Raw genomic sequence first — 23,592 nt, forward strand, 5'->3', positions numbered from 1 at the left:
GAAGGGATGTCTTTTTTTAACAGGAGTTTTTCATGGAAATGGTTAAAAAAAAACCTTGGAAATCTTTGAAGGTGTAGTTTTTGTGTAAGGAGATGGCAGAATATTATGCTCATCTAACAAGCATCTATAATTTCATTGCCATTTTCTCAGCTCCTTGATCATCCCTCTCCATTTCTGATCTACCTTTATGTCAGTAGCTGTCACTGAAGACTTCTACTTGCTCCCTTGCATCTGACAAAGATTCTAAACAGGGCAGATTCTGGTTGTTGACTTTGAGAGTAGATTTTAGCCCAATTTGCATAGATAAGATTTGGCGTGCTATCCTATCCCGAGTGTCTGTTCAGTGAAAAACATGCAGCTATCTGTGCCTCTATCATTTTGTTTGCCAGCAACCTGGCAAGAAAAACTCTTTTCAAGTTCTGACCTGGCTGATGGCTATTTGATGGCATAGAAAAAGAGGAAATAAATAGCAGTCGAAGTAGTCCAAAACACATTAATTAGGTGAGGATTTAGACTAACATCCTGCATTTCCTGTCACCTTCAAGGATGCCATTGAACTATACTTCTAACCACCACACTTTTTTTTGTACCTGTGGACTTAAAGGCTTTGCCCTTGAGGAAGATAACTTCCCCAACCCTGGCAATAACACAGTTAAAGGTATGGAATAGGTCAGCCAGTGCGTGTTATGGTCCTGTAGCCACAAGATAATCCATCTTCCCCTTCATAAAAATCTGGCTGCAGTATTATTGTGTGTAACCCATGCTGATTCTAAAAGCAGTGTGAATTGTATACATCTTGCACATCAGTTTCAGTGTCTTAAAAAATGAAGAGGGTTTTTTTTTTCCTTCTTCCCCTTCCTTTGAAGTTTTAAAGCAGAACTTGCTGGTGACCCACTTTTGCTAACAGTTCTCTTAACTAACCCCTGTACTCACTTATACATTTTTTTTCTCTTCCACCCACTGTCTGTCTAGCCTGGTTTAAAATTTTTATATATGTACTTTTAAAAAATTGATTAGTTGGAGAGCTGCCCGTTCTTCTGTGCTGTATAATAAGGATTTAAAAACTGCACACTGAATTCTGTATAGTGTAATTAAAACTGACCCAGATTTGGACCTGAGAACACCAGGACTTAGCCAAACTTGCCATGAGCTGAGTTCTGATGGCAGATGGAAGCTAATGAGGACACACTACACTCCAGAATTTCCCAGCTGCTTGGCCCCTTTTTGTACAAACAAGGTTTGGAGTGAAGTCCCAATCCCAAGAGCATGTTTAAGCAAATGTACTGCACCCAGTGTTTTGGGAAACAAGGCAGTGCTGTCGGACTGCTTCAGGAAATTTTTGAGGCATTATTTCTAATGGGCTTTTACTGTGTATCCCAGTGTCATGAATATGCTCTCTTCCATCTTGTCCTAGTCTGAGTGTGATTATATGGTTCAGACCCTATATGAATACCCTCCTCCCATTTCAGCTGGGAGTGTTGGAGTGTTTCCACTTTAAATTAATGGAGTCTTAAGATCCCAAAGTACTGGGTCTCCTTTCGACCTGTGGTTCCCTTAAGTGGATTCAATGTCCTGGGACTATTCAGGCAGATGTAATTGAATCAGTTTGAAGCAGCTGTAGCTGGCATGTGGTCTCTCAGATTGCTAGCACCTGCTTGGTTAGGTTTTTTTGTTGTTTGTAACTCACTAGAGTGAAAATAGTGCCAAAACCAGCATTGGTCTTGGAGCTGATAAAGCACTCCCGCTCCTATATCCCTTTCCCCTTCTAGCCCAGACACCTCATTACTGGTGCCTGCAATAATGTTGTTGGTAGCAAGCAGAAACAGGTTTATGCTTCCCCTCCAACTGCCTGCCTCCCCTTCAAGCCACTGCACTGCCAACACTGACTCTCTTCTTCATCAGCAGTAAGACTTAATCGTGCTCAGGTGTGCAGAGCGTCTGTGCCCTCCTTAGAAAATTGGGCAGCCCATGGTTTGCTGTGTCTGATGCAGGCAGCACCAAATTTATCTGCTGCTCTAACAGTCTCACTGCTGGCAGGGCAAAGTTACTGTTCTTCATGTGTAACAAATGACCCAGGAGTCCTGGGAGGTTCTCTTCAATACTTCTGCTCCCTTCCTCTGGTGTAGTGTACATAGATTTTGGTTACTGTGTTCCTACTCCAGTCAAACTTTTAATATGGTAAGATTTCAGAAGGGACTGTGAGTCACTTGGTTGCCTCTCTGTATCCTGTGAATTATTGTAATCAAAGTTCAAATTAAACACAGTAGTGCACTTGGCCAAATACAGTAACAACACACAGTGGTGTGGTTTTCAATGTAATATTACAAGATGGCATATTGCAACGTTAATTTTTTTAATATATCCCCCCATTGACTTCCCCTTAGTTTGTGCATGTAGTTTATGTGCATCCCTTTTATTTTGTTCTTTCATGCCCCAGAGATAAAGGATGTATCTGGATTTTTAATTCCAGCTGTTTTCATATTTGGTATTAGCCCCACATCTCACTTGCTCTTTTGCTCTCTCTCCCTCCCACACCTTTTTTTGGGTATTACCATTTATGTCTAGGGTGAGAGGGTTTTGTCCTCAGCTGATGTATGGGACTTGATTGCCTCCTGCAATAGCTTTAAAAATTGCTATTTTGGGGAATTAAAAGTCAATTCCACAAGTGTTCCAGGTTCTGAAGCTGTTTCTTTATTTCTTTCTTTTCTTTTAATCCACATCTTGTATTCATATCACATTGTGAAATGTTTTGGTTTTTCTGTGGATCTTTGGGCTGTAGACAAAGTCTCTTCCCATGGAATATTCCATCTCTGCTCCAGCACATGTGTTAATCCACAGCTCTCTGTGGTTTGTTGAGCTCAGGCATTTGAAAGGTATTACTGAAGGCAACTTCTCGGGGCTCAAAATACAATTTCATTTCAGTGGAAGTTAAATGCCAGTTTAAACATATAGAATTAATTGGGTTTGGGATTTTTGCATTGTACAGGTGATGTTTCCCTTTAATTATTTGTTTTTACAGTACAAAATACTCCTGGTTTTACCTTTTAATTTGCATTTTGTGCTTAGATACCCTGATAAACTACCTTCTATAACGTGTAATTGTGAAAGCAGTGCAGCTAAACATTTTAATAGTTGTCTGACGGATCTACAAAGGAAAAAAGAAAAATGGAATTCCAATCAAGACAGAATTGTTTTTTACTAATCCAGTGAGATAATGCCACCGCTTGATTTTTCTCTTGTCCTGTTGTGATTTGTAGTGTTTTGTTTGTTTGTGGACTTATTTTGTTTTCTTGCAGTCTACACTCTGTCTTTCCTACTCCCTTTTGGTTAGTCTCAAAATGTCTACCAATAAAAACATCCATCTGTAATGATAGCTTTTGCCACTCTTTGTAGTCTGGAAGTGTTGCAGCTGCAGATATCATCTACTGAATAAAATGTCAGCCACCAGTTCTAAGAGGGAAAGCTACTAAGGCTTAAGTTAAGAAACAGACAAGGACTGTGGCTCTCAATTTTTAGAGATACTATTTTAAAACATTTTTTCTATAAGCAACACTTTTTGTGAATTAAATATTGAAGAGTAAACATGGAATATTTTATCTTTTTCAGATGTTTTGAGTCCCTAGCATCCTTTGGTGAGATCAGTAGGATTATAGAAGGGAAGCTGTTCTTGACACCACAATGAACACAGCACCCATGAATATCTAAATAAGTAGCAATAGCAAATTAGAAAATGTTTTTTGTATGCAAAAATACTCGGGGGTGTGGAGGGGAAAGAAACAGAGTAACTATGCAGGTGTCTATCTTAGGATTTCTTAGTGCCGATTGTAGCCAGCCAGACCAAGAAAGCATCTGCCACTCTTATGGTTGTCTTGAAAATAAATATAGTTTTAGGTCAGCAGCAAGTGATAGCTGATATATTTTACTTCTAGAATGCTTTTTTTTTTGTACTAAAGTTTACTTTAAAAATGTAGGCACTAAATAATTGTGAATTCTACACTAAGTACAAGAGGTAGTAGAGAACCAGCAGGATTTATGTTCTGAAGAAGTCTATCTGGCATAAGCAAAGAGAAAAATATATAGATGTTCTTTTCAGTCTGCTAACATCCTGATGATGAGTTGCAAATGAAGTGGTTTATTGTGCTGAACCATGCTTTTTGTATATTTAATTTGAAGGTATCCATTCAGAGAATGTACATCTCTTACTTGGATACAGATAACTGATCGATTTTATGTGAAGCATGCTAGCTTTTTGTGCCTATGGAGTACAGCGCTTTTCAACCTAAGATGTATTAGTAACTAGCGCAGGAGGGTGACAGAAAGGACAACAAAGGAAGTTAATAAATTGATAATGAAGTGGGATTATAGAGGATTGAGCATGGATATTAGAACCATTTCAAACATACTTTTTAATCACTACCACTCTACTCTGATTCTGTCTAGTGGCACCACCCTGAAATATAGTATTGAGTATTTGGTAAAAGACCACTTGACTAGTTACTTACTGGCAAGCATGTCCACATCCTTGACAGGGGTCAAGAGATTAAATGAGTGGCAGGCAAGATTCTTCTATTTACCATGCAGTCGGCCTCTCCAGAAGAGCCTTTACTTATTTAAGTTGACAAAAATATTTGGAAAACTTGCAGTACAGTGTGAGATCTACAAATATTTTATTGTCCAGGCTTCGCCTTCCATCACTGCATCATAAACATACAAAGTTAAGAAATTGGTGACCAATTTAACACTGAAGTGAATATAAAAAGATACTGTATTGTGCTTCTCACTAACAAATAAAACTGTGTAAGCGAATCAAATGAATGCAAAGTACAGAGGAGGAGATGCTAACAAAAATGAAATGGGCTCTAAATCAGAGAGCATTTTCAAGAAGAAATCCCAACCCAATTCTTCCTGTTACATTGACCGGGCAGTTTCTTAAAAGAAGTATAAGCTGTCTCATACATACTTAGAACATATAACTCTTGTCCACTTCCCAAAGCTTCAGTTTTTCCTTTTCCCAAAATTTCGTGCTTGACAACTGGACAGAAGGCTATGCTGAATTAAATTTTATTGTTCTGGTGTTCTCCATCCATTTGCAATGCACATAATCAGGAATTCAGCTATGTCCCAAGAAACCCGTTTAACCTAATGAGAGCAAATGGCAATGGGTGTTCCTTACCCGAGACAGCAGTGCCAATGTTTCTGCTTAATTGGGACATATTTGGCTGGTTCCAGTGCTTCAAGTGGTTTTTAAACAGGTGTTTAATGGGTGTGGGATTCTGAACTCTGCCCTTTTGATACAGCAATTGCCAAATAAAGATTAACAGAAATAAAAAGATCTAATACAGAATAATAATTTTTGTCTTTGTATATTTATTCAGCATAATTTTTACTTTAAGTCGCAGGCGGGTGGGGAGGTGTTTCTTCTCATAATTGAGAAAGTCCATTAAATAGAACAACAGGATGTCTAGCAGGGTGTCCTAATTAAAATTACCCTGTAATTTGAACAAAACATTCATTTGTATGTAGCTAAGGTTGACCTAAACCCCATCTAAATCAGGAAAAATTATAATACAATTTTTTTTTTTCTGCTGAAAATGAATCTTAGCATTCTGCCAGCAAACAGCATGGTTCTGTTATTATACAGTATTCAAGAGCAAGGATTTTCTCTTCAGTGTTCAAAAAATAATGTTTTGAGTAAATTTAACAAGAGGTTTCTCTCCTACCTCTACCCTTTGATAGTATTCATTCATGGTTGTGTTTCTGTGGTATTTGAAAGCAGAGACAATTTTCTTCTGTGTGCACTGTAAGCCCATCTGAAGCCTTTGGTCGTGGCCAGTGTACTGGTGAACTAATAAGCAACTGAGATAGCAGCTGCTTAGCAGGACTGATTGGCTCGGGCTTGACTCTGCTCTCTGCGACTCCACAGTTTCTGCCTGGCTTGGAGTGTGAGCTGGGTAATTTTGTTATCTTGGGGAGTGTGGGCCTGCATACATAATCCAGGCTGTCTGCACAACTGAGGAGATTGTACACTCCGTGTAAAAATGACCTGCTCGTGCTCTGGCTGTCGTGCTTTGAAATGCTGCTGAGGCAAATTGTATTTAATATAATTTATCAAATCTAAGTGAATGTTTGAAAGAACTAACTTCAGAAATATTGGTTGTATTTAAGAAGAAACTCACAGCATCCTTAACTTGACAGAGCTGCACAAACTGCAGCTTGTGGATGTTGCTTCCAGGACACAAGGTGATGGAAGTTTGTTTATTTATTTATTTATGCCCACTTTCTGGGCAGGTTGGAACAGAGAGGATTTTCAAAAATGCTCAAAACTGGTCTGACTATGCTGCTGATGGATTCAACTTAGACTTCTTTGCCCTAATTTAAGTGGAAAGAGACTCACACCCTTGTTTCTTTGGATAATCCCACCTATATGTACAAAGAATGGAACTTGATAATTGCCAATGCTTTATTTGCCAATGCTTTATGTACAATAGGACTTCCAGCGAATTATTCTTCTGCTTAAACCAGCTTTTACATTTTAATCTCTCAGCTTCAGTAGAGTATATAACAACAAAAGAAAGGGAAGGGAAAAACCTGATGAATGATTTGCTTAACCAACTTTAAGCTCCAAGAAGAATTGTTAAGAAGAAGATAAAATTTGAGGCTGGTGTTGTGGTAATACACTTTTCAACTGATCAAGAGCACTTGAATAGAAGGGATTCAAATGTTGGCATAATTTAAAATTTTAGATTCCTGTCATTGTTTTAAAGACAGTCAAAACTGATGTGGGTACCTGTTGTAATGTGGAAAGAGTAAAATTAATTCAAACAAATAGGTATTGGCCAAGGTTATTTTATATGTGTGTCTGCACATATATGTTATCGTGTGTATATTTAAGTATGCATGCTTTCCAATGGACAGTTATTTTGCAAAGAAACATATTCAGTGACACCACAGGAAGAATATATGCACAAATGCGTTGTACTTGTAACTGTACCTTAAGGGCAGTTGAAGGAAAATGGGAATCTCCTGTTGGGGAAACCAGCCAAGCCTCTTGTCTAGGGGTTGCATAACTTGAACATGTATAGGTTTATGTAACAACCCATACAGCTGCCTGTGGTTGATAAAATAACTGTGAACATCTTGAGAGTGTGTGGAAGGCTGGAATGAAAAATAGTAGTTGTGTAGATGCCATTGCTTTAGACTCATGTGTGCTGGAAAGCATTGTTTTGTTATTGTTGAACAAAAGTCACCAGTTCTTATGCCTGGTCTGGTGTCCTGCCCTTGAGGCCTGGTTGAAACTTGGCAATTCAAATTCTAACTGCAGTACTGAAAAGGTGTGTGTTGGTTGTTGAGCTGATGAAAACAGGTGAAGATCAGGTGTCTGCACTGATTCTTTTTCTCAGTTACTTTAATTTCCAAAGATGCTGAATCCCCTGTGGGTGCTAACTGGCTAGTGAAACTCTTCCTTAGTGACTCCTTCTCCTGAAGATATTGTGGGTGGTGGTGTCAGGTGAACCCCCACCACCAAAGGATCTCTCTTGTAGGATGTAAAATATTCCAATTCCCTGGAGCAGGGAAGCAAAAGGAAGGGAACTTCAGTGTCTTCTGTATTCAGCTGAAATCCAGATAGCCATCCTGCGCAGCCATTTGGACAGAGTGGCTTTAGAACTACTGAGGGTTACAAAGTTAGTTTCCAATCAGGACGGAATTGATGTTTCTTCCCTGGAAAGTAGCGAAAAGATGTGTAGCATGGTTACTGTAGAGATGTAAAGGAAAATTCCTGCTCTGTATCTCCAGGTGTATTTTCTGAAATCCTTGAAAGATTTTTCAGGAGCTTCACCATCTTCTGGTAACAGTGGTTCTTAATCACATGCTTTATCATTTGCCTTTGGCAAGAATGCTCAATTCTTTCCATTTGAGTGTGGGACCTTGCCTTATTGCCTCAGGGAAGTGTTACTCTGTAATGCATGTCACTTGAGGCTAATTCAACCTGCCACTTGGAAAATGCCCTTGGTGCAGATTGTAGCAGTACACCATTATCTCAAGCTATTTTTCATCAGAGGCAGACTGCATCTGTTCTGTATGATCTGTGTGGCCCAACAGTTTATTTTAGGTTAGCATGTGAGGTAGGATTTTTTTTTTACCTTTAAAGCTGTGATGGGTTTGGCTTCCAGCTGTGTGAAAAGAATATTTTTCCCTTGTCATACCAAAACAGGCCTAGACATCACACAGTGCAGGTCTACAGCAGCTTGAACTGATCATGTTGATGCTGCTCTGTTGCAGTTCCTCCACTTGAACAGTTCTGCTGCCTCCCTAGCTCTAACCCCCAAGTTTTCTGCCTGGATCTTGAGCTGCAGTGAGGGTTTGATGTGGCTAAAAACACATGGAAAAGAAGCCTTCATTCAGCTGAAAGCTCCCTGAACCAGGCACTTACACAGTCCTGCTCTAGGGTGGACTTGGGGACATGCGACCATGAAAGGAAGGAGGTGAGGGAAGGATGGGATTGTGACAGCTCCAGTTAAAATCAGCTTACATCATAAAACAGCCATGCTTGTAAGGTTCTGGAAATGATAACCCAGTGGTCTCAGCAAGACACAGCTGTGAGCATAGGATATGATAATCACGGGAACTGTGGCTTTGGAATTTCCTTCCTCCCCTGTTTTCTAATGCATCATTTTGGTATACATCAGAAATGCTGAAGATCACACACCTTAACCTTTCCACCCTTGAAAAGGGAGAATGATATGAAGGCTTGATTAATTTCTTTTATGAGGTTTGGTTGCTGTATGTCACTAGAAGCAGATCAGGCAGAGGGGGAAAAAAAGAAAACATTTTTGTAAGCAATAGGGAATTTTCCCCTTTGAAAAAGAACTAAAACTTCATTAACATTTCAGCCAGCTTTAAATTAAAATTTGCATCTGAAAATAATCCATAATGTGTTTTGCGTGCCAGTGAGTCATATCAGAGCAGTATCAGCACAATTTCTTGTGCCTACAGCTTGTGATGTGGCTCCTGTATGGTCAGTAACAGTGTGCCCCTCATGCTGGAGTGAGAATTCCCATGGAATTAACACTTGGCCTTGTGCTGATCATACAAAGCCAGTGTGCCCCAGGCCACATGGCTGGGTGGGGCAAACTGAACGGAGCAGATGAGTGCTGGGTCCTGAATTCTGCACCTGCTTTGTGTGCAGGCTCACTTGGCCTAGTGCTTTTTACCAAGAATAGACCTATTCCGTTCCATTGCAATAGGTCTGTTTACACCAGAAGAGGTTTCTCTTGTAACTCTGTAAATCTCTAATGTTCTCTTGTAATTTCCATGGGACAGGCCCTTTGAACATGCCACCAGAGTGACTGGGTCATCTTTCACCCATCCCTATACCACTGATCCATGATACTTTAATTTTTCTGCCCCACTGTGCACAAGTCATTGAGTTTGATGTTGGGAGGAGAGGTCAGAAGTGAAGCCAGCAGCTCTGCTGTGCAGACAGGACAAATGGGAAACTGCTCTGTATCCCAAGGTTTTGCACATATGAGAGCATGTAGGCATCTGCAGCATGCAACTTGATTTTTTTTTTTTCTGCAAGGTTTTTATGTGAAGTCTACATGGATTAGATCTGTAGCTGTCCAGAGCAATTGGTACTCCAACTGCAGAGCCTTTGGAGAGAAACACTTTGCTGATTGTATCATGCTTTTGGTCAGGCATGTGCTGGAGTTCCTGACAACTGTTTCTAAAGGGTTTTCCTTCATGCAAGGTCTTAAAAGATAATTTTCTCCTCTTTTTTCCCCCCTCTCTCCTCAGGGAACTAGAGGGCTTGACGCATCCTTTACATCCTGCATTTACTCTGACCACAGTCCCTCCCTGTTCTCACAAGCGGAGCTCAGCCCTGCTTCCCTTCCTGTTGATTCCCAGTCAGCTACATGGTAAGTTTTCATTATCTCTGGAGTTGTTGCCATGAGGTAAAGCTCTGGCAGACTCTCTCTAAAATCCATTAGCACTGGGCATTGAGGGCAGAGCACTTCATGCCCATCAGAGATCGTTCAGTTGTATTCCAGGCTGACTGCAAGGAAAAGAAGATAGTATTGAATTAGCATTGGAGCTGAACTTCAGCATAGATTGTTATAGGAATAAAATATGAAGTAAAATATGTGACAGAATTAAATCCATCAGTTCTAATAAAAGAAACAGAAGAAAGCAAAGAAATATTGGACCCTTAAATCCCATTAACCAGGCCAGAGAGAGAATGCGTTAAAAGGAAGCTGCACTGTATCTTTTTTCATTGTTTGATGAAATAATCTTTTTCACCCTTTAAGTAGTGTGTTTAAAACCCCTAGTATTTCTGAAACAAAGGGAATATACAGCCACCGAGCTAGCTGGTTTTTATACCTTCCTTTCTGAGTATTGTCCTTCAGTGCAATACAGAGCCATTTCTTTGTTCTCACAAGCTAGCAGTTAAATTGTATGTAAATGTATGCAAATTAGATGCTGTCTAATAAAGAGAGTCATTAGATGGAAGAAATATTTAGTTTAGAGGGAAAAAAGAGAAGAAAGCAGGTGTATTTTGCAATAGAAAAATGTAAGATTGCAAAAGCCCCTCAAACTTTGGGTGAAGGCTTTTTATAAAGCCATTAAAATATTTTCTAAAAGGCTTGCCCTACTCTTGGTCCTATTTTCTGTGTGTATTTTTATGTACGTGCACTTCTGTGTTCCTAAAACTCACTGGCTGTGCTGTGCATGCAGACATGTAAGTATTGTACTTATAAGTATTTTATTTCTTTAAATCATATAGCTATGAATTTACACACATGTACCTTGTACTAGGGTGTGTTTTCTGCTTACTGAGTAGATAGAGGTGGAATTCATGTGGTAAATTCTACTTTCATAGATTGATTTATTTGTCATATGCCCTGACTGGGTACTTTTTCCCACTAAATCATCTTCCTCCATTTTGTCAACCCTCTCCTCAACAATTTTAAAGCTTTATTTTTCCCCCATTTTATTTATTCACCAGTGCTCAGTGCCAGATGCATTTCCATTCTTTCACTTACATTTTCTGCCAACTTATCCCTTTTGAGGTATGGACCTGATTTAAGCCTGAAGCAGCAGCGACCTTTCTAAACATGAAGTTGCAGCATTACTGTCAGGTGTCATAACACTAAAATGCTCAGAATGTGAAGCTTTGTGTCATCCAAAACTGGAGATTCCACACCTATGGGTGGAGCACTTAAATCCATCTAGGTTCTGAAAGATTTAAAATACATTAACCTTATTTTCTTGCCACTTTTAAGGAGATGAAATTTGAGACTTGTCTCTCTCTACCTTTTGAATTTCTACTCCTGATCTTTCAGCACTTCAGTTTGAGTGAACCAGTATACAAAGGTGATATGGCTCAATTATCTTCAAGTCTTTGTTGTATTTTGTTTCTGATGGGCAGTTAGCATGGTTTCAGGCAGAGACAATAGCTGTATGTCAACTTGCCTATTTTTTCTGTTGCAATTTTGCAAGTCTGGAAGTCTAAAGACATATATGTATATGTGTATAAAATATATGTATATAAAAATAATGTTGTTTAAATATTTACATACAAAGCCAAAGGGTTGGCTTCCTTCCCAGAATTACTGGAACTACCTTCCCCAGGAACATTTGGACTTGAGAAATCTCTACAGCAACACATTTTTACTGAAACTAAACAACTTGTGAAGTGAGTAACTAGCTCTGTAGCCTTCATTGTTCATATGGGTTCTTTAGCTTAGACTGTTGGAGAGACCTCTCTGCATGGGTAGTTCATTTCCAGCTAATTATGATAAGATTATCTTTTATTGCCATTTCCATCCCTCAGTTCCTCACTGGCTTATTTTATGAGAGATATCTTACAAGGAAGGCTTGGACATAGTGGGAATATGTTTGCCACAGTTCCAGGACAGGTCCATGCTGTGTGCTGCATCTGAGCAGTGCAGTCTGGGCACTGCATTCTTTTCCAGACAGCTAAAGATCAGTCAGACTGATCACTCAGAACAAGCTGACCCCCAGCTGCCCAGTGTCCCAACCACCCTGGCCTTGGCAGTCAGCAGAGAAGCCATAAAGTGTCTGCTACCCAGTGGGAAATGTAGGCAGGGTGATTGTTAGGGCATGGTGGAGGTTTGGCAGTGAATATTTCAGGTACTCTTGAAGGCATGATAGAATATGTGCAGTGAAGATTGTGAGGAATGCAAAGGAAATCTGAGCTGTAATATAAGGAAGCTAGAGAGAGACGAGGTTAAATTGAGGAGTAACATGGGATATATTGGTGACTCGGAGGGATAAACCCACGTTAACAAGCAGAAAATGTTGGTGTTTTACTGACTCACTTGGGGCACCACTCTTCTAAGCTGTCTGGTATTGAATGTCCAGAAGAAGTGAGTCATAAGTGATGCAGGCATTTAACATGGATTTTTACACAGAGTTTGCAATCTAAGTATAGATATGCGCATTATTTAGATTTTTGGAGGTGATGATTAATCTTGAAACCCTAACTGGGAGATGTACACTGGACATGGGACAGGCTGCAAACAAAGTACCTTCTGTCTCTCACATTATTGGTCAGGTTGCAAAAAATACACGTAGATGAGTGATAATCACATGGGGGAAGAACAGTGTAGGCTTAGGGGCAGGGATCTGACAAATTCCATATTCCTTCCCATGCTTCCTGTGGTCTGGAATAATTGTTCAGGGCAGGAGAGAATTCAGAGCCTACCTACTTTTGAGGATATGCATCTTGCTGCCTTATCCATCTCAACAATAATACAGCTTTCCTACTCTTGAAGTACATTACAAGCATATATATGCATTAAAAGATGTGAGGCTTCTGTATCTTGTGATGATGAATCCAATAACAGTACTGTAGACAGATATGGGAACCAAACCCCTGGTGCATCAGATCAGGCATCCATGCTGTTAATGTCTTCAGCTTCAGCAATGGGAGGCACAAGAAATCCTAAGTTCTAATAGTGGAGCAACTAATTTTTTTCATTAGTGATCTTGATAGTAAATGAGAATTTTTAAAGCTGTACATCTCAGGAGCTTGTGCAACTTTAAAGAAATAGTTTTAAGAAATAAAATATGCCACACTAAACTAATCCTAGAGCTAAAGAACAGGCATTGGGACTAGCAGCTTTTGCTATTACCTACTGCTTATTATTGTTGTTATTATTATTTCTTTTTAATTATGCAAAGTGCTAATCAGTTTGATTATGCACAGTGCTAATCAGGTTAATTATGCAAAGTGCTAATCAGTTATTCTCTAAGCACACGAGGAGAGCAGAGGTGCTGGCAGTGAATGGTGGTTCTAGATGGGGGTAGTCACGGCAGTCATTCCTTATTAAAAGAGGAGTAGGTGAGATGATAGGGGTTTTTGCTTCCATTAAAAAGTAAATAATTAAAAAAAAGAAAGCCATGAGGGGGACAGTTCTGATGGGGTAATTCTTCTTTCACAGCAAGGCAGACTTTTTTTCCAAGTCAGCTCATGCTGTTGGATAATTTCTGTAGGAGTTTGAGTGCACTGATTTGGGCAAATGTATTGCAGGGGAGTCTTTTAATGGCAAGGGTGCAAGGTGTGCCCACTTAATAGGTCGGGGCGCATAACTAGAAAAATCACAAATTAAGGGAGTTTGTTCAATCTAAGAGAGTCACCTTTTAAGCACTGGTAAGTGGGATAGTGATAATGTAAGGTGGATGGCAGTTGTTCCTGTATGGCTGAAGATCCTGTATGCGCATACAAAATGTGTTTCTTTCAGTGTAATGCCTTTAAAAGCTGCAGGAATGTAGGGTTCCTTATCAGTGGAACGTTTCTTCTTCCCCTTTAGCACTAAATTAAAAACTAGAATTTTGGATTCCTGTGAAACAAGATCTGTTTTCACTAAGCTATGTTCTCCCATCAATTACAAAAGATTCAGTGTGTCTCTCTTACTATGCTCAGTGTCTAATATCTAACCAGCATTCCTTATTTGATTATGTTTCAGTATTATTGTGGGATACATAAGCAGTACTTTTTTCAGTTAGTAATGGGGATGACATTCCCAGAGCAGAAAGCTACTTGCTCATAAGAGTCCTGGTTAAAGGATCTTAAGAGATTTTTGAAGTCATTAAAACAAAAGACTGTTTCATATAGGGTCATCAGTACTAGAAGGTTACTACACCAGCAATGCAAGAGAAATTTTTTTAAAAATTAAGCATTGAAGGCACTAACTTATGGGGAGGCATGACAAATTTTAAGGTGCATTTAGGATAGGAAGTAAAGCAAAGAATCGCTAATATATGGCTTAAACCAGAGCCTGAAAATTCATACTATTTCCTCTTGGCTTTGTGACTACTCTACAAGACACTGATCCTTAAAACAAGTTTACTACCAAATATGTGGTCACAGATGTTCATCTATTCTTATAAATTCTTTCTGGTGTTGGAAATCTATCCAACACCAGCATCCAGTCTAGTGCCTTAGATCTGGAGAAGGGGGAGTATGTGATGCAAATAACTTAAGTGAGAGGGGGACACACCAGACACAGTGTCCTGAGACTCTGCATGCTTTGCTGTCTGAGCATCCACATTTTCAAGTGGGAGTCAAATCTTGAGAAAAGAAAACTCAGAAGGTTTCATTTTCCTGTGGGTATTTCCCTATAGTATCTTAAAGCATCTGTAGAATCAGAAGACCCTTGGAAGGCCAGCAGCATAAACTCCACCACATAGTATTTGCATCTTAGAAATATGAATCTACCTGAGACATAATCATAACTTCTGTTGAATTTCACCATCTCAGATGACTGTCCTTCTGATGAATTGGGGGACTAGAAAGGCAAAACTCACATTCAGCTGCTAATCCTACTGCTTCTTTGTAACCCTGATAAGTTGCATTACCTTGATGGCAAGTATGGTTAATGACACAGACCTAAGGCAGAGGAGGTGGTTTGTGAGGCAAGCATATTGTTTTCAAAGTACTTTGATATCTCTGAACTAAAGGGGTTATAAGAAATCCTGAGTATTGTGGGGAATTGTATTATTAAGAATCATCACCAAATCTTATGATATTGTGTAAATTAGTGCAAGATGGCACCAAAATAGCTTGTGTATTCCTAAAGAGTGAAGTAAGTGGATAGAGAAAACTCAGTTGCCTTGACATGAAGCTAATGAGTTAGCAACAAATGAGGAAACCCCAATAAGGAAATCTGTGCCTCCTGTGCTTGAAGAAGTGTGCCCTGAGTGAACAGGGAAGTCAATTCTTTGTATGGCAGAAAGCCGTTGCTTCAAAACTCCTTTTGCATTTTCTTGAGGGCCTGGTGTTCAGAGGTGCAGGCCAACAGCTACTCAGCCCAGTAGGAGCTGAGTCTGCTCATTGGCATTCACACTACTGGGAGCTGGTGGAGAATTATTAACAATAAGATTTTAAATGTTCAGCCTGACCTTTTAAAGTTACTGACCTGCATTCAGGTTACAAATACACAGCAATTTTCTCTTGAGCTGCAAAGATTCTAAATGTTAAATCTGTAACTCAATCAGACTAGCAACCCTTCTCCTCTCTGTTCTCTCGTGCCTAGCTGCCATGACTGGAGTAAAGGAACAAGAAAACTATCTAAACATATCCATATCTTACTCTGACACCGGCACTTGGAAGAAGCCCCACTGACATAAACTAACACAAAGTGACACATTGTTTAAAAAGTTGTTTTGAATGTCTTCTCCCATTGATCTTTTTTAAGGAAGATAAATAAACACTGTGTGTGGTGCAGCCAGACTGAGTATTTTTGCTCCTACAAATGTTTATACATTTTCTGGTGGTTGTTTGTAATGCTGTTTGTTGACTGTAAATTCCAGACCTGCATGTTTGCAATGTATACATTTGCAGGAGCAGTGCAGTTTGGGGAGTGCAGTCAGGGTAGTGCCTCTTATGACCATTACCAGGTGAATAAAGGGTGGTTTGTTTTTCTCCCCCTTCCAAAGTAGTGAATTTGTCTTTGTGCTCTCAGTGAAAGAGATGGCCGTGGTGGCAGGAACTTCAGTAAAGCAGGACTTTCAGGTCCATGAGGAAAGCCATATGGGATTTGTCTGGTACCATCAAGTTGTTTTTTGGTTTTTTTTTTACCTTTTCATCTAATTAACAAATAACTCTATTGCACTGTCAGTTCATTCAGTGGTGATGAGGATGATGTGTGTTTTCTCTCAGGAGGAAATGACTGAGGTTGGTACAGATGACAAAATTCCTGTTGGCTGAGACCCCTCCTGCCCCTCTGTTCCTGTTTCACAGTTCTCTCTCCAGTTTTTGAAAAAAATCTTCCCTTTCTCACTTATCATTATTATCAGCATCTTAATTCCCAGGGCAGTGGGATTGTGTAGAAGATTTGGGGAACGATGCAAGCACTTTCTTCCACTGAACTGAATGAGCGTAGCTGCCTGAACATAGTGAATGTGTAGGAAGAGTTCAGCTTAATCAGTCACCTATTCTCCTATTAGGTGGAATTTCCCTTGAACCCATGCTTCTGTTGTGTTTGTGTAAGTTAAAATTTCATGTTTAGAAGGTGCCAGCTTGCCTTGCACTTTTCTTTCTGCTCTCTCATGTACTTTATCTACATTTATTAGATACTGGTTTTGCTGCCTTGCAGTTACCATCACAGAAACCACTCTCATTTGAGTATGAGCTTTATTAACATATAAAAATTTTAATTAGTTTTAGTAGCTTTAAACATAAGTTTTAGAAGAGCTGCTTCTGCCTCAGGTGGGCTGTTTATAAATCCACTACTAGAAAAATCATTTGGTTTTGCCCATGCTTAAATCTTCTGATAGCATCTAAGAGTTCTTGTGTCTTCATGGCTTGGAATGAAATCAACTGAAGGACCTTTGTGGCAGGAAAGTTTGTTTTTTTTTTTTTTTATTCTACTCTATGCTTGTGCATCTCACCACCCTGACAATAGCTGTTCCATGAAAATAAGAAGGACCTACTGCAAGTATGAGCTTCTTAATGAAGCCTCTCAAAAGGCAGAGGTCTGTCTGGTGGTCCTGCAGCTCACCATACTGTTGATGGCCACAAAGCCCCGATATATTGGTATGTAGAAGATGCTATTTTTCACTTGGCTGTTTGGAAATTCAGGGAATTAAATGCATGGGGAGGAAAAAAAAAGTGAAATAGTATTCCATTTACATAAAGTCACACCTATGAACACTGGAACTGAAATTCACAGAGCAACCTTAATTCAACTTTCCTGTGCTTTTCCAGTTTTTACGTGATCACATGCTGGTTTTGGTGGGAACCAGTCTTCTCATAAAACACCTGATGGACCTAGTCTGTGGTAGAATAATTCCAGAGATTTTTTTAGTAAGAGGTTGTTTTCTTTAGGGCCAGTTGCCTCACTTACTGCAAACACTGGAAATTGTTTAGTAAATGAGGCAGAACATAGCAGAAAAGAAAAGGTGCTTTTATTCTCAAGATTACGGTGAGAGCATGCATGTGCTTAAAGCAAAAAATATGCTTGAATTGAGTTGCTTGTAAAATCAGACATCTTCTGGTGGGCTGCAAAGCAAGCTAGTATTTCTGCTTTCTCTTACCAGTTCACTTACTTGTTTTAACTCTTCACTATTTCTATCTTTTAAAACACTCTGTTTGATTTCCTTTAAAGAAATAAATGAACTTAATACCAGTAGTTACAGCTTGCCCTGGTCTTGCATCACTTTTCTGGTATGTGAAAGACTTTTTTTTTTCCTTTTTTGGTTTTTTTTTTTTTTCCTTACTCGCCCTATGAAATTGCAGTTTCCAGGATTTTGACTTTCAGTTGGTAGGAAATGCACTATGTTCCACATTTATTCACTGACAAAAGTGCACACAACTCTTCCTGACACTTTGACAGTTTAGTGGGAGATGCAGTTCTAAGTAGAATGTGTCTGTCTGTAGCCAGGTCCATTTTCTAAGCACTGGGAATTCAGCTGTTTTCTTGCGAATTCTTTTTTTCATATTTTATTACTTCACAGTGAATACAAAGAGTGCTTGTTTCTTTCTTTCTTCCTTTCTTTCTTTTTCTTTTTTTTTTCACCTCCAGTTGACACAATCAGTATTATTTGAAGGAAAAAAATTACACACAGAATGGGAAATAGGGTGGGAAAATGTAATAGGAACTGCAAATCTTTTCTGTCTTGTCTGAGTAAATGAGAGCTGATGAGAGATGCCGCACAATGAGGTCTAGGGAATGCTTGCTGAACTGGTATATAAAGATTGTTTCATTTTGCTTCATTTCATTTTACTGTATTGAATTTGAAAGGGAAAATTGCAGCGGACATGAAAGTTTGCTGTAGGAACACCTTCGGTTGCAGTACCCTTGACATGAACCTGGGCAAGCATGAAAGGGAACGTTAAATAAAGTAGTGTATGAATTGTGTAGGTGTGCTTCAGAAGCTACTTTTTGAAGAGTGCCCTTTCACAAAGAGTGGCCCTGCCTCTCAGGTTATTCTGCTACTTCTGTTTTTAATCTCTTAAGGTGTCCTTCTGGGTTGTCTTTTAGTTTTTTTGTAATTTGGTAGTGGGGGGAGAGAAGTCAAAACCATACTGTTTTTCCAAGACTATGTGGTAGTATTTTTGAATGCCAGTCTTCAAGAAGACTGAAAGAAGATTATTTCTTCCCCCATTTATGCACACTCTGAAGGTTCTTCTTCCCTTTTCACATGAGTATAACTCAGGGGAACTTGGTTCTAGGTGGGATACTACTACAGCAATGCACTTCTGTACAGACAATTTTACTTTTACCTTGCATGTTACAAGCTGCAGTGCTTCTATCCAACTGGAGTAAATGCACATTGTTTGCTGGAAGGAGCAGGTGTGAGTCAAGTTAATCTGATTTTTTATTTCTTGTGCTACCTTAGGCATTGTTAATTCTCAAAAAACATAGCATTGTTTATGCCTAAGTCAAAGTCAGTTGAGTACGTCTGAAGTAATGCACCACGAACAGCAAACATTGCTGTGTAATAGCTCTTACAATGCACAATATAAGATTTGACATTCCTGCCAGAGCCATTACCCTTGGGAGAGATCTTTGATGATAAAACATCTAAAAATTAAACTTTTTTTCTAATCTAAATATGTAAATTGTAATGTTCAGAAGCAAGATTCAGCATCCTTGTCTTCAGAGTCCAGCTGGTGTGTTCTCATGGCAGGTTCATGTCATGAGCAGATTTAAGACTCCTGGAAAATTTTTTTGCCATCTGGAAGCTTCTGGATTTCTGTGGGGAAGGCATGCTTGGCAAGCATTTGCCTGGAAAGCATTATGCTTTGTACACACCTTCCCAATCAAAGGTGTGATTGGGAAGGTGTGTACACTCTTCCTAGAGAGTGAAGAGGTGGGAGTAACATTGGTGGGCACTGGAAGAGAAGCAAAGGGGGGTGGTTTTACTTTCTTCCAAGCAAAGGGGTGTTTTAATGGCATTGTGTAACACAGCTCTTCTGCTACTCTGAGGGTTAGGGAACGATTGGGTAGGTTATTTAATTCCTCCCCCCTCCACCCCTGCCATTAGCACTGCCTCTAAATGGAGACCTGCAAGTGCAAGGATACCCACAGGGATATCAGTGTCTCTGGATGCAATTCATCCCAAGGAGCATCGTTCAGTTCAGTAGCTAAAATCTGGCTGTTGCTAAGTACCATGGATTCATCATCCTAGTTCAAGCACAATCCACTTCTTTTCATGGCTATGGTTCTGGAAGTGGAAGGGTTCCTCATTGTTTGTTTTTATTTTCCCAGATAAACTTCATAGGCTCAGACAGGGAAATCTTGGATAACAGAAAAGTGACAAAACCAAAATTCTTCTTGACATAGGAGTGGATGGAAAAGGGACAAAGTTTTCCCAGTGTCATGAGTAGATGTAATGGATATGGAGCATTAAGAAAAGATCTAAGAATTTAAAAGCTTATTGAAATGCAGAACATGTTGGGATATTTGGGGGATGGGGTAAGACAATCACTCTTTTCTGTAAATTTTTTTAGTCTGAGTCTTTATGCTGTGCAGTCTGACTAGCTATGCTGTTTCATATACAATAGTAATTCAAGGAATATTCTTTTTAGCAGAATAAACAAATTTTTGCTGCTTGACATGTGAAATGTTTGTGCTAGTAAATTCCACAGACAGCCTCTTGCCCCCCCCAGTATTGTTTTGTCTGATTATACAATCTTGAAAGTTTAGAATTGACTGGTTTACTGTAAGAAGCATTAAGTAAATGCAATCTCCCTATTTTTAATAACAGAAGCTCAAATTTCATGTGAGATCACACCAGTACTCCAGTGTAATTAAGTTTATGGTTTTCTTATGCACTTCAAATGCCTGTGATGTGCAGTTAATAGTATTTTTCAGACAAGTATTAGGACACCTCAGCACTGATGCCAGTGTGGGATGGTGTCTAACAGCAGTGCAGACACCACAGAACAAAGGATATTGCAAGACCCTCTTATAATTTGTCTAAAAATATGCATGACAGCAGAGCTCTTTTTTTTACCTGAGTTTAGAGAGTGATAAGGCTTTAAATTAGAGTGAAGCTTCATAAAAGAATTAGGCATGAAACAAGATTTCCAAGCTTGTCGTTAAGTCCATTGTCTATTGAGAGTGAAATATGGCTGGATATCAGATCTTCTGCAACTTGGATTTTGTGTAATGGATGTACCCCAAGTCTATTTTCTGCTATGCAGATTTTTACCATGAGCTGTTGTAAGACTGCATAGGAAGTTCTATAGAAAAGCTTTGGATGAACTTTTCATCTGATTCCATATATACAGATACATTTTTTGTTTGCTTGTTTGCTTGCTAAAGGAATCATGATTTTTCAATACAAGAGCATTCTTTTTCTATTTCTAAGGAAAGAAGATAATACTAAAGATGACTAAGAATTCCAGAGAAGTGGGCTGGAACAAGTTAAAAAAACCATTTTATTAAAAAAATATTTAATTTAAACTGGTGGATATTTTTTGTTTACTTCAAAGAAGTTTTGATTTTCAAATGTTTTGAAGATGAGGGCCAAAATTTTCATTTCATAAAGAGGAACAATGTTTCTGACTTGGCTCCATCTGACATGCTTGTTGAACACTGAAACTTAAATTGTATTTACTCAGGCTAGGATGTAGAGCTGAATCTGCACATACAGTGTGTGTGACAGCTCTGTAAATTAGAATGAGACCTGATTATTCCAATATCTTGGACTGTGGGGGCCTGAGTCTGCAGCATCAAGATTTTGTGATTCTTGAGATTGGGCTTGGCTGTGTGTAGAAGTGTTGGAAATGCGCCCCTGATTCCTTTCTGAAATGATTCCCTCAGATACAATGGGGCTGTCAGGCTTGCTGACAGTAATGGCAAAGATCTCATGTGTCAGTAAAGCCTCTCCTCCCTTGGAAAGCTGGAGAACAGCTTGCTTTATGTAAGTATTTAGGGACACAGCAAAGACCAATAGGTGATATGTGGGCCATGTTTTCAGTCACCTTTTCAGCTCCTGAGCTAACTCCTGTGCTGTGTTTTGGGGCAGCAGATCTGGGAAGTCCCTGGCAGGTATCCACAGAATAGCCCTTCCCTTACCTTATTAAAACAGCACATGCAAATGCTAACCAACTGTTTTGTTCATGCAGATCTTTGCCCATGCAAATTTAGACTGCTGATTTCCTTCATTACACATAAAGAGGTTGGAATGTCCTTTTGAGTGGGAAATAATAGCCAGGATAGTTCAATAGCACCACTTTTTATTCTCTTTGCTCCTTAATCAAACGAGAACCACTCAGACTTCAGTGTGACTGATATAGCAGTGAGGACTACGGGGTTTGGCCCCACAGGTATTAACTTGTGTCAATCCTATGGGATTTTCTTTGTGTGCTATCTGCCTTTTAGGGGGACTGTTGGGGACAGGAAGCAGCACGGTTGGGACAGGCAATGGGAGTACTTGCTGTGGCTTCAACTGCCCATTGCTGGCTGGGAAATGCTAATTGACATTTGAGAGAATGTACTCTGTATGAGAAAGTGATGAGTGAATGAAAATTAAAACAAAAGGGTTGAAAATAGAGCTGTAATCAATCTAACCCTGTATCTCAATAAGCCAGGGGCAGTATTTCATAGTGAATTTGGGGCAGATATTGCAGCAAGTGGCACAATAGCAAGGAGTCTTCCCCCCACTCCCTCCTCCCCTGCCATTAAATCTACATTTGGAAGGTGGATGGTGCTGACTCATAAATTAAATTGGGGTAATACATACAGTGTATATATATTTCTGTCACTTTGTCTCAAATTAAACACGAACCTTCTCCCCTGACAAGATGATAGAAAAGTTAATTGCTCGCCCTGGCTTTAAATTGGAATTTGAATTTGCAAAATGCTAAAGGTTTATGAGATCTAAATCATGAGGAGCTTAAATTACATTCCTGTGATAAAATATTAATAAATCAATTAAAACATAAGCCGAGTATAATATTACTTTTTTTGTAGGAACCTTGAACACAATAATTCATTAGAGTGTGCAGTAACAATTATTGTATCTTTTTTAATTTTCTTTTTTATTAGTTTCTCTTTTTTTAAACTGGGGAAAAGGCAACATCAGATGGGAAAACACCACACAATGGTGGAATATTATCCTGGTACCAAATCTAGTAATCTCCTAGTAACAATGCATGTACATACAAAAGCATCTGAACACCCTGAGCTCCATGAGCACATTGCACCATGGCTCCACTATAACAAGACTTACTCACTGAAAGCTGGGGGCTGTTTTTTCCCTTTTCACCATGGGAAAAAAGGGCAATAGCGTGGGAATAAGGGAAAAAACCTTGGTCATCCTGTTTTGTGTTTTTTCTTTTCCAGCTTCTTTCCATGCCATTTTATCCTTTTCTTATTTTTCCTTCTCCATTCTCTTTATTGGTATAAGATTGGTATGATTTCAGTGTCAAAACTATCAAAAAATTCACAGATCTCTCTGTAAAGCTGGCCTGAGTTTTGTGTTGGGGAAACTCAGGTTGGAATTGGATTTTGTTGCTAGATTTTTAGTTATGTTTTGAACAACTCTCACAGCTCTAATCTTTACATAACCCATTTCTGTGTACTATATAAAGAGCACTTCAGGCACAGTATGGAACTTAGTTATTATTTGAGGAAGGAGGTGTTATGCTAGCTCAGCATGCATTTCTTATATGCAAACATTAATACACAAAGAATGCAATTATTACATATACCTGCACACCTCTAGTGCCTGTGAAGGTGCAGATTCCTTTGTCAAGTGCTTTTTACCTTCTGTGAAATGACTGGACTGCATGTCTCATACAGCTATGCTTAGTAAAGGGTCTAATTGCTATTATTACATTATTTGTGTTTGAATTCTTGAAAGGTTATTTAGTACAAATTATGTGTTAGCGCCAAATTGGCAGCTCTGGGGACTGAAGTCTGCCATACACATCCATAGGGTAGGTCCCGTGGCTGAGTGCGCTGTGCCCACCCTTCCCTGCGCCTCGCAGTCGTGCACAGCCATCGCTCCTGGTCACCTTGGAGGGTCTGCTTCAGACTCTCCTGGTTTTGCCCTTTGCAGCTCAGCCCATGGCTCGTGCAGATCCTGTGTGCTGCAGCCAAGGGTTTTTGA

At 39.4% G+C, this 23,592-nt stretch overlaps 1 protein-coding gene across 3 annotated transcripts in view; it reads left to right on the forward strand.

Moving 5' to 3' along the window:
- The window catches only part of ZBTB20 (zinc finger and BTB domain containing 20), a 473,812-nt gene that overhangs the window by 110,959 nt on the left and 339,261 nt on the right, over positions 1-23,592 (forward strand). For all 3 annotated transcript variants that reach the window (XM_077174295.1, XM_054627748.2, XM_077174294.1), the window contains exon 3: positions 9,796-9,917. The gene's annotated coding sequence lies outside the window, so the exon portion shown is untranslated. The remainder of the gene's footprint in view (positions 1-9,795; positions 9,918-23,592) is intronic.

Source organism: Agelaius phoeniceus, chromosome 2 (genome assembly GCF_051311805.1).
Source record: "Agelaius phoeniceus isolate bAgePho1 chromosome 2, bAgePho1.hap1, whole genome shotgun sequence".
In the NCBI taxonomy this organism is placed as follows: domain Eukaryota; kingdom Metazoa; phylum Chordata; class Aves; order Passeriformes; family Icteridae; genus Agelaius; species Agelaius phoeniceus.